The following is an 11,089-nucleotide window of genomic DNA, read 5'->3' as shown; positions in this document are numbered from 1 at the left end:
CGTGATACATGATTAACTCAGATCCAGATTCTTTGACTTGCACACATGCGGGGTTTTGCAGTGTAAATGCTTTTCGACAGTTGCCGATGAGCAGACGTATCACTCACTCTGCTCATGGTCGCGGAATACAGCAGCTACAGCCCTCGCCTTGTAGCCTGCCTCTGTTCAACCCATGACAGAAGGCGCAGTGCTCAACATGGGACTGGATTGATTTGGCGGAAGAGACCAAACAGCAAGGTCATCGGTCTCGTCGGATTAGGGAAGGATGGGGAAGGAAGTCGGCCGTGCCCTCTGAAAGGAACCATCCCGGCATTTGCCTGAAGTGATGTAGGGAAATAACGGAAAACCTAAATCAGGATGGCCGGACGCGGGATTGAACCGTCGTCCTCCCGAATGCGAGTCCAGTGTGCTAACCACTGCGCCACCTCGCTCGGTCTCAGGACGGTACAAGAAATGCTGATAGGATCAATTTCAGATTCATTTTTGCATGTTGACCTCCATAGTGGGCGTCAGAATGAATCTTTTGTTCCGCAGTGGAGTTTTTATCACGTTCTGAAAAATTGCAACTATGTTCTGCACCCAGAGTACAGGCTTGACGTTTCCCTTTATTGTTCTGAGCTCGTACAGCAAGAGCATTCCCCGTGACATGTACTGGTGGACGATTTCTGGGGAAAGTGTAACAAGTAGCTCCATAATGTTATTAAAGATTCTGCTGTCCCATTTATCAGCTTCCTATTCCTTCCTGGTTCGTCAACACAAGGTGGGTACTGAGGTTCCGGTAAACAACCACCATTTGACAATGAGCCTGTGCCGACTCGATAGTTGGCTAATGGGACCACCAAAAAACATAAACTGTAAATTTGTGTTAAGATCTTATGGGCCCAAATTGCTTAGGTCATCGGTCCCTAAGCTTACACACTTCTTAATCTAACAAACTAATTTACGCAAAGGACAACACACACACACACACACACACACACACACACACACACACACACACACACACACACGCCCGAGGGAGGACTCTAATATCTGACGGGGGGAGCCGCAAGGACCGTGACAAGACGTCTTAGACCGCACAGCCAAAAAGCTTAAAAACACTGTACAGCTACTCTTCGTAATTACCAGAGAAACCATTTAATCTTTAACTACAGTCCCAGTATTCAGCGTCTAGAATGGTTAAAATAGGTTTAGACAAATCTTTCGTCCCTACACTTTATTCAATAACAAATAAAACTTAGTTATGCATATCAGTGTTTGGTGTCTTCGGCCGGGAGGCCCCTTGCGGGACAGGTCGGGCCGCCTTGGTGCAGGTGTTGATACATTCGACGCCACATTGGGCGACCTGCGTGCCGGATGGGGATGAAATGATGATGAAGGGAGCACAAAACCCAGTCCCTGAGCGGAGAAAATCCCCGACCCAGCCAGGAATTGAACCCGGGCCCGTAGGGTGGCAATCCGTCACGCTGACCACTTTTTTTATTCTTTTTGTTCGATGTATTTGGTCGAAGTGGACGTCACGTGACATCCATTGAAGTTCGTTGTTTATCTTTTCATTTTTTTTTAAATTTTTTACATAGAGACACGCCAGGTCTCTGACCGAACACGCTGAGCTACCGTGCCGTCGACCACTCAGCTACCGGAGCGGACAAACTTAGTAATAAAATAGGATTTCTATACTTACTGTACCCTACCTGGAAAGATCCTCCTACTTAGAATCTGGCGAAAGTTGTAGCGCGAAGCACCTTTACAAGAATGTTCAAATGTGTGTGAAATCTTATGGGACTTAACTGCTAAGGTCATCAGTCCCTAAGCTTACACACTACTTAACCTAAATTGTCCTAAGGACAACACACACACACACACACACACACACACACACACACACACACACACACACGCCCGAGGAAGGACTCGAACCTCCGCCGGGACCGGCCGCCTTTACAAGAATTTCGTAGGTTTTTCGAGCTGAAATAATTTTAGATGAAAATCTTGTGGTTTGTTGCACTTATCATACCGTAGAATGATTAATCAATGTTTTGGTCAATATTGCAGATAACTTCAGCACAGAATTCCACATCCATGCAGTCTACAACCTGTAAGAATTTTACAGGAAATGACAAATGTTATTTGTCACATTCAGTAATTTCTCAACTGTTACATTTTTGGTTTGTAGCGTTTATAGAAGTTTGATATTTAAATATTGCATTATATATATATATATATATATAAGTGAAGTGTGTTTAAGATCGAAAGGAAGGGATAGGATCATTTATGTATGAAGGCCAATAACTGAAACAACCTTTTAATTCATCTTTGGCATATATCTGTTATGCATAACTTTTAATTTTTAAATATCTCAAGAAGTGGTTCTGTACAGTTGTGAGAGAGAGCATTAAGTGCCCCAACATGGGGCGTACATATTGTGGATTGGGCGGGTGCGGGGCGGCTGCCCGGGCGCAGGTGCAGTTGGCAGGCCTGGTTGCGGGGCAGCCCCTCCGCTGCCCGCTCTGCTCGAAGCACAGCTGGCGGCGAGCGACGGGGAACCACTGTCGACAGGACTGCCAATACGGCAACCGGAAAACTGACACATACTACACTCACATTTCAAAGTTGTGCCAAAATTTAAATTTTTTTTGTGTGTGAGGTTCTTTCCTCATTATGTAAATCTGATACGGAAATAGGAAATACTACAATCCTTTTTAGAAGGTCTACTTTTCGTCGTCTGTGGTGCCCTCCGGTCGCCGCCATCCGCTGATAACAACAACAAAGTGCAATTTAAACGATAACTGTTTGTATCTTAATGAGCGGTCTGGTTTCTTGGGAACATTGGCAAAAAATTTTCTCCCGCCACACTGAACAGTTATTAATCACCGTTACACTTATTACTGCTCGAGCAGGAGTGCAACTGCCGTTGTTTTGCAAGCTGTATAAAAAACGTTCTGACGTTAGGACAGAGGAAGAAACGCAAAAAAAAATATGTATGTAAAGAACGAGAGCAGTGGAAAATCCGCTAGAGCACTTTTTTTGCGCCGTTTCTTCTTCCATTTGTTATGCGTAGGCAACGAAACAATAAATACACCACAAGGTTACATATTATTATCGCGTCTAATCGAGTAAATGTTACTGATCCAGAGGAAAACAAATTAGCTAATACAAGTAACACATCTATACAGTGCGTAGAAATACGTACAAGAGGCTATGTTGTATGTACACAGGGGCGCCGCTGGCCGGTCGCCCATTTGTCAACGCTGCCAGAGAGACCAGACGTGTTGGGGCTAGTGAGGCGCGCAGCCGCACACGCCAACCGCCAGCCGACGTCGCCCAACCCATGCCGGGACCACTTCCCTCCCCCCTGCTCAGCACCCAAGAACACGCACACACTCTTTCAAAGTGTCTGTTACCAAAAGAACATTTCTGGGGCTCCGGGAGCTGTTCCGTGCCGCACCGTCGCGAAGGGGACCATTCTGTTTCCAACCTGGGGTAGCTGATAGTCATCGGATGCCTGCAATGCACTTGAGGGCAGAGACTGACAGCTCTTAGTTCCGATATACGGGTAATATACCAGCCATAATCGAATTCTGTCAGCGCATTCAGGGTTCGGAGAAATTACCTCTTACTGTTGAAATTACACAGTACTCTAACAAACATAATCTTGCAACAGCACTTTGTAGAATAAAAGTGAAACGGAGGGAAGATCTTGTGTATTTCGTGAAGCACAACTAATAATAATACGGAACAAAAACATGCTGGTAAAACGGAGCAACACGTTTATTAAAACACAACATGTATTCTTCTGAAAATAATTTTTTTTTTTCCTCGGTAATATTAGTTGTAGCAGTCGAAAGCCTTTACCTGTCATATTTTAGTTTGGAGATGAATGTACGACGTTTGGCGTCCTGTTCTTTTCAGTTTTGCTTTTTTCACAGTTTGAGAGTTAACTTTCTCATGCGGACGCTGCATGAGTTGATACCAGACTAAATTCGGCTGATAAAACCAGCAATGTTTTCCTAAACTCAGTGATAAAACTTTCAAATCCCATAAGTCACCCTAAACTGATAGACTACTACTTAAGGTTAATTCCAGTAATCGGTTGGACACTGATTTATAACGATTATCATAGCCGCTATAATGCAACACCCATTTATTGATAAACAATACCGCGACTCCAGCAATTGTACTTCAATGCAAAATCTATAATGGGCCATGTCTGAGCTATGTTTCTATCCGTTTTGACACTGGGCTCTGCGTAAAGTTGATGTCAATATAATGTAAGCTGACCTGTAGATGCTCACTGCCAGGAAACTGTAATATGACGCAAAGAGCCAATACAGACAGTATGTGATCACACCGGAGATGTATCAACAAACGAATGAAGTAAGTTTCCGTTAAGAAGAGGCGTCAAATCCAATCCCTGCTGCGAATAAAACAAATAGCAGCGACTGGATAACGTACATATTCTTGTTAAATAGACAGACAAGAACCCGGCCAAAATATTTCTTAACGGTGATGGAAATTAAAGATCTAAAAATCTAACACTGCAGAGCACCTCTTAATTCAGACTTTGACTGTTGAAAGTAAATGTAAAGAATGGAAAGTGCAGAGTTTATAAACTGATTCCGGTAATGAAACCATCACCAGAGGATTCAGACGAAACCGTTGTTCCTCAAAAGAGCTACATACGGCAATTATTAATATGCCAAGGGCACGTTACAGAGTGTACAGTGCCAGAACATAAGTTTGACTATAATTTCGATAAGTAATAGTTTCGTCCTACCAACCGTAAATTATAATTTCTGTGTGCAGTTGTAACTGATAATTAGTGCAGTTGGGAAGCCACTGCAACGGCAATAAAAGTGACGTAGCGGGCAAGTGGTGCTCTACAGCTTATGAGCAACTGGAAAAAGGAGACATGATCGTCGAGAAGCTCCAATATGACTGTCTGTTCAGCTAGTTTCGATGGTATTACCTTGTTCTGGACTCACTTTTTGTTCGTGTTTGCTTTCAAATATGTAGTTATGGAAATATGATTCCACCTTGAGCAAACAAATTCTTCTTCTTTAATAGTCAAACATGTTTCGGGGAGCTTTCGCCATCATCAGCGAGATCACTTATTTTCTTAGAATTGCATATTAATGTTCATGTGGTCGTCAGTCGTTGGCAGTGGAACTGATATTTTGCTCCAATTGGTAATATTTTGTCGCCTCCCCATTATCATATCTGTATGTAAACTGTGCTTTTCCAACACGCGCTGAGTCATTGTTTACCAGGTATTCACATGTCAGGTGTCAGTTAAAAATTACTGTTTACGTCGAGGAACGAGAAACAAGGAAACAACAACTGGAGCGAAATACCAGCTGTACTGCAAACGACAGACACCAAAATAAGCACCAGTATGTGATACTAAGGAAAATAAATGAACTCCCTGACGATGGCGTAACTTCACCAACACATGCGTGAGCGCTAAAAGGAAAGTGGTCTATGCTTAGTCAGTGTAAAATCATATTTCGGTAACCGTGTAAATAAATCCGAATTCAAAACGGAACGGAATAAGGCGAGGAGGTACGCCATCTCCATTAATTTCAACTGCGTTCTTGAGAAAGGGATAGAAGAATGGTGCCAACAGAAGTAAGTCCTCAAAATTAACGAACTTATCATTTCAGATAGGAGCAAGCGCAGATTGCGGAGCATTTTCATACGATTTAGCAGTATCAACTCGCGACATTTCATCAGCACAGAATCAGACTGAAAGAAACTGCAGAAAACGTCGGTCTTCAGGTATCTTTTGAGAAGTCTGAATACGTGAACGGATAATTAAAAAAAAAAAAAAACAGCCAAACTGTATCGAGGCGAAATATAACAAAATTAAACGACTTCCTAAATTTAAATATCTTGGTGAAACCAATCAGGAAAATGGAATCGAAAGAAAATCAGACTAAGTTAGATACTAAGAGACGGAACTACTTATCGACTAATCGAAAGCATCTGCAACGAGAAATGTATCTACAAACAAGCAAAACTAAGACATTACGATACAATAATTAAACCAAAATGCTTCTAAGGATTAGAAACACTATTTCTGAAGAGGAAAAATAGACACTGAGAACATGGAGGAAAAGGAACGAAAACTGTAAGACAAATTCTAGGAGTAAAAGTTGCAGAGCCAAACAGGAACTCAAAGAATTCACAAATAGCCAAACTGATGTTAGAAAACACAGGTTAAGTTTCTACAGACACATTAAAATAATAAACCCAAACAAGATATTCGTCTTTTTTGACAGCAGGAGCAAAGCCAAAACAAACACGATAAAATGAATCGTATAACTGAAGCAGGACTTGGGTACCAGGCTAGTATTTAGCTTATGGGATGTGGAGAAGTGCCTAAAAACCACATCCAGGGTGGTCGGTACCCCGACCCTCGTCCTTAATCCTCGACGGATTCGTTCCAGAGCCGGTGCACTTCGTCATCCTATGCGGCGCTTTAACACGGGTTTATTCGCACATAGTATTAATAACAATAATTGTATTCGAACCTGAGTGTGGGTTACGTAGACTAGAAGATGATATCGTCGAAACTGGTCGTTGAATAAATAAAGTCGAACTGCAGTTACTCGGCGGTTGTGTGCATTTTTCCCATCTCCATCTAGGTTGCGTAGAATTAAAACACACATTGCGAGCCGAAAGTCAAAAGTAGTGGAAGACAAACAGCCGTAAACGCGTCAGTTAGCTACTATACAGGAGTTCCGGCCCCTGGCACACGGCCGAGACGCGCGCGCCGGAGTCGCGTGGCTGTACTGTGCCGGGTATTAATTATGCAGGGGTCGTGTGGGCGCGGCTGGGGTCGATTTGTGGTCCCTGGTGGGGGCTCGAGAATAAGGCGGCCGGCTTTTAAGGAGGCCGTGCATAAGTTACGGGGAGAGGGCCGCCGCTGCAATCACTGCTCGGGACGGGCCGGGCCACGGCGGTGAATGCTAAATGGGCCGAAAGCCGCCGCGATCCACGCGATTGGCGGCGCAGACGGGGGCTGCGCCGCAGCTTGCGGGCCGCCTCCGCCCGAGCGAGCAGCGCACGCCGCACAAATGTCTGCAAGGGGGGGCCCTTTTACCACGCGGCGGGAAAAGAAACACCCACTGTCTCCCTACTCGCACGTCTGAAGCTGAAACGGAACGAGCTTAGTTGTGTTTTCCTGCCCTCGAATTCGGAGAATACGGCGTGAGCGTAGATGCAAAAATGATTGCTGTTGGCGGAGCTTTGCAACCTTTTAGACTGCTTACCGTACTGAGTCCGCCGGCAGACGACAAGATTTGGATCTGTCGAGCGTTTCAGAGACAACTTTAAACGAGGGGAAAGTGGTGCACACCTTACAGTTTGAGTGGAGGCAAAGAAATGTGTTTGAGTATATGATGTGGGGCAATTGGATCGCTTCAGTAGTAAAAACGGAAAAAAAACATTTGGTTCTACAGCTGCCTCTACCTCCGCAAAAGAAACTAAAAAGCTAGTATGTCACTTGTCCTCAAATTCTGCTGGAGTCTGTGGGATGCGTTATGTTGATGGAGGAACAGGCAGTATAATGTCAGATCTGAAGCATAACTTCATTCAGTGAATTTGCACACACCTTAAGGAAAAATACGTGATACCCAACGGAACAAGTTTGCTTCCATGATATCGAAAGCCTCTTTTTTACACCACTGAGGAACCTAGCAACAACGTACATACAAGCCACATGGCGCTCCTGCAAAGATGGCGAAGATTGAAAACACCAATTACTCTAAGGAAAACTTTGATATCGAAAGCCTCTTTTTACGCCACTGAGGAACCTAGCAACATCATAGATACAAGCCACATGACACACCTGCAAAGATGGCGAAGATTGAAAACACCAATTACTCTACGCGAAACTACTTGTAAGATTTCAAGAGCTTTTCTTCTTTTTTCACGAAGAATCTGTCTAGCAGCACTGTCGGATATTTCCTCACAATGCTACATGGTAATAGGATTAAATTAATTAAAATCATTTCAGAAGTAAATCACTAGTAATCCTTAAAGAATCGCAATCAAAAGTGAACACCTACTGCGTGATACGTTGGGAAGTACCCTCTTATTATGAAGTTTGCAGTGATTTTCAAACTGAAAGTGTCCAAGTAGAAACTTCTGTTGCAGAGCATTTGGTAAGAAAGGTAGACAGTTGTGAAAGAGAAATGAAAGCAAGGTAACACTAAGTAGTCAAGCAGTTCTTTCATGTATCTTATTTCTAAAGTGCCCCTGGCGCGCTTAACGAAACATATATCGCATTTCCGGTTGTGCCCCCAGTTCCCCGTTTCCAGATGGGGATAAAACTAGCAGTTTGTGGGGCATGTAAAACTCTTCAGTCCAGTGTCCAGATAATACTCGGAAGATATTCACTTAAAGCTATAAGCAAAAAGAACAGGTTCTCCTGTGTCGTCCGTCTTGCGCAATTCGTATTTTGCAGTTCACAACATAATCTACAAAAAATAATGGAATTTATCTGGAAGGTATTTTCCTCATCTCTTTCCTGGCATTCTCCGTGAGAAACGAAGGGGGAGTTTATCGATACATGGCTGTGCTTAGATGCAAGATTTCTTGTCCTTATGCGTAGTGAGCTGTGGCACTGTAGAGGGATGATCACGCAAATATCATACGCGGTCCTCTAGTGGAAAGTAAGACCGGTCACAAAGAAACAAAGTTGCTGCATATTATCTTCCTAGACGGCAAAAATCATTGCTGCGTGTAAATTGTGAGTTAAGATTATGAACAAACTTTTATTGAAGGGAAATAATGCAACTGATTTTCCCCTCTATTGCCTGCTTCTGGACGAATTTCAGTACGACTAATTAGCTACCCCAGTTAGTTTAAAACTGTGGAGGCGTTACTGGGGAGTGCTGAGCAGGGTGGGGGTGGAGGGTTGGGGGGCAGTGTAGTTGAGCAGCGGCCTCCGTGTCGCTGGCGAGGCGAGGAGAAGGGTGACGGCGGCAGGGCGGGGCGGGACCGCGCCACGGTGTCCCATGGTGTGCCGCGGCGTCTCATGGTGTGCCGCGGCGTCTCATGGTGTGCCGTGGCGTCTCATGGTGTGCGGCAGCAGCCGCGCGGGCTGCCCGGCGGTCCGCGCATTACGTATATAAGACGGGGTGGCAGCACGCCGACCTGGAACAAAACACAGCACACACGGGGGCGTCACAAGCAGTCCGGCGGATTGGCACAGTCAGGAACTACACTAAAGGCCATTAAAATTGCTACACCACGAAGGTGACGTGTTACAGACGCGAAATTTAACCGACACGAAGAAATTGCTGTGATATGAAAATGATTAGCTTTCCAGAGCATTCACACAAGGTTGGCGACACCTACAATGTGCTGGCATAAGAAAAGTTTCCAACCGATTTCTCATACACAAACAGCAGTTGACCGGCGTTGCCTGGTGAAACGTTGTTGTGATGCCTCGTGTAAGGAGGAGAAATGCGTACCATCACGTTTCCGACTTTGATAAAGGTCGGATTGTAGCCTATCGCGATTCCGGTTTATCGTATCGCGACATTGCTGCTCGCGTTGGTCGAGATCCAAAGACCTATTAGCAGAATATGGAATCGGTAGGTTCAGGAGGGTAATACGGAACGCCGAGCTGGATCCCAACGGCCTCGTATCACTAGCAGTGGAGATGACAGGCATCTTATCCGCATGGCTGTAACGGATCGTGCAGCCACGTCTCGATTCCTGAGTCAACAGATGGGGACGTTTGCAAGACAACAACCATCTGCACGAAGTGTTCGACGACGTTTGCAGCAGCATGGACTATCAGCTCGGAGAGCATGGCTGCGGTTATCATTGACGCTGCATCACAGACAGGAGCGCCTCCGATGGTGTACTCAACGACGAACCTGGGTGCAAGAATGGCAAAACGTCATTTTTTCGGATGAATCCAGGTTCTGTGTACAGCATCATGGTGGTCGCATCCGCGTTTGGCGACATCGCGGTGAACGCACATTCGAAGCTTGTATTCGTCATCGCCATCCTGGCGTATCACCCGGAGTAATGGTTGTTCGCATTGGCGGCACTTTGAACAGTGGACGTTACATTTCAGATGTGTTACGACCCGTGGCTCTACCCTTCGTTCGATCCCTGCGAAACCCTACATTTCAGTAGGATAATGCACGACCGCATGTTGCAGGTCCTGTACGGGCCTTTCTGGATACAGAAAATGTTCGACTCCTGCCCTGGCCAGCACATTCTCCAGATCCCTCACCAATTGAAAACGTCTGGTCAATGGTGGCCGAGCAACTAGCTCGTCACAATACGCCAGTCACTACTCTTGATGAACTGTGGTATCATGTTGAAGCTGCATGGGCAGCTGTACCTGAACACGCCATCCAAGCTCTGTTTGACTCAATGCTCAGGCGTATCAAGGCCTTTATTACGACGAGTGGTGGGTGTGCTGGGTACTGATTTCTCAGGATCTATGCACCAAAACTGCGTGAAAATGTAATCACATGTCAGTTATAATAAAATATATTTTTTCAATGAATACCCGTTTATCATCTGCATTTCTTCCTGGTGTAGCAATTTTAATGGCCAGTAGTGTAGGACACAAGATAAAAATTCTCAGTGGAAGTACAAGCGATCTTTTTTTTTCTTTAAATTCCTGGCAGATTAAAACTGTGTGCAGGACCGAGACTCGAACTCGGGACCTTTGCCTTTCGCGGGCAAGTGCTGTAACATCTGAGCTACGAAGCACGATTCACGACCTATCCTCACAGCTTCAATTCTGTCACTACCTCGTCTCCTACCTTCCACACTTCGCAGAAGCTCTTCTGCAAAACCTTGCAGAACTTGCACTTGTAATGGCTCTTTATTTGCGTGACCATTACGGCACTCCAACCCCAGTTCTCAATACCAGTAATATCGTACTAATTTTCTGCGAAGTAACAGACATATTTTTGTGACAATATTCACATTCGGTTTTATTGATGTATAGGTACTCCGATGTACTCCTGTTGCAAAGTGCTATCTATCTTAATCAGAAGAAATGTCCAAAGAACAAACGTCTTCTTTCCTTAATTTAATCTCAATCTTTCTC

The 11,089-nt window shown here is 44.7% G+C and overlaps 1 protein-coding gene across 8 annotated transcripts in view; it reads right to left on the bottom strand.

Annotated features, from left to right (window-relative positions):
• Window positions 1-2,268: 2,268 nt before the first annotated feature.
• The window catches only part of LOC126272723 (insulin gene enhancer protein isl-1), a 401,780-nt gene continuing 392,959 nt past the window's right edge, over window positions 2,269-11,089 (bottom strand). For 6 of the 8 annotated variants that reach the window (XM_049975777.1, XM_049975778.1, XM_049975780.1 and 3 more), the window contains one exon: window positions 2,269-9,162. The gene's annotated coding sequence lies outside the window, so the exon portion shown is untranslated. The remainder of the gene's footprint in view (window positions 9,163-11,089) is intronic. The other 2 variants (XR_007549253.1, XR_007549254.1) reach the window with 1 other exon arrangement.

Source organism: Schistocerca gregaria, chromosome 5 (genome assembly GCF_023897955.1).
Source record: "Schistocerca gregaria isolate iqSchGreg1 chromosome 5, iqSchGreg1.2, whole genome shotgun sequence".
NCBI lineage: Eukaryota > Metazoa > Arthropoda > Insecta > Orthoptera > Acrididae > Schistocerca > Schistocerca gregaria.
Note: the sequence above shows the minus strand (reverse complement) of the source record. Positions and strands in the feature narration are given on the sequence as shown.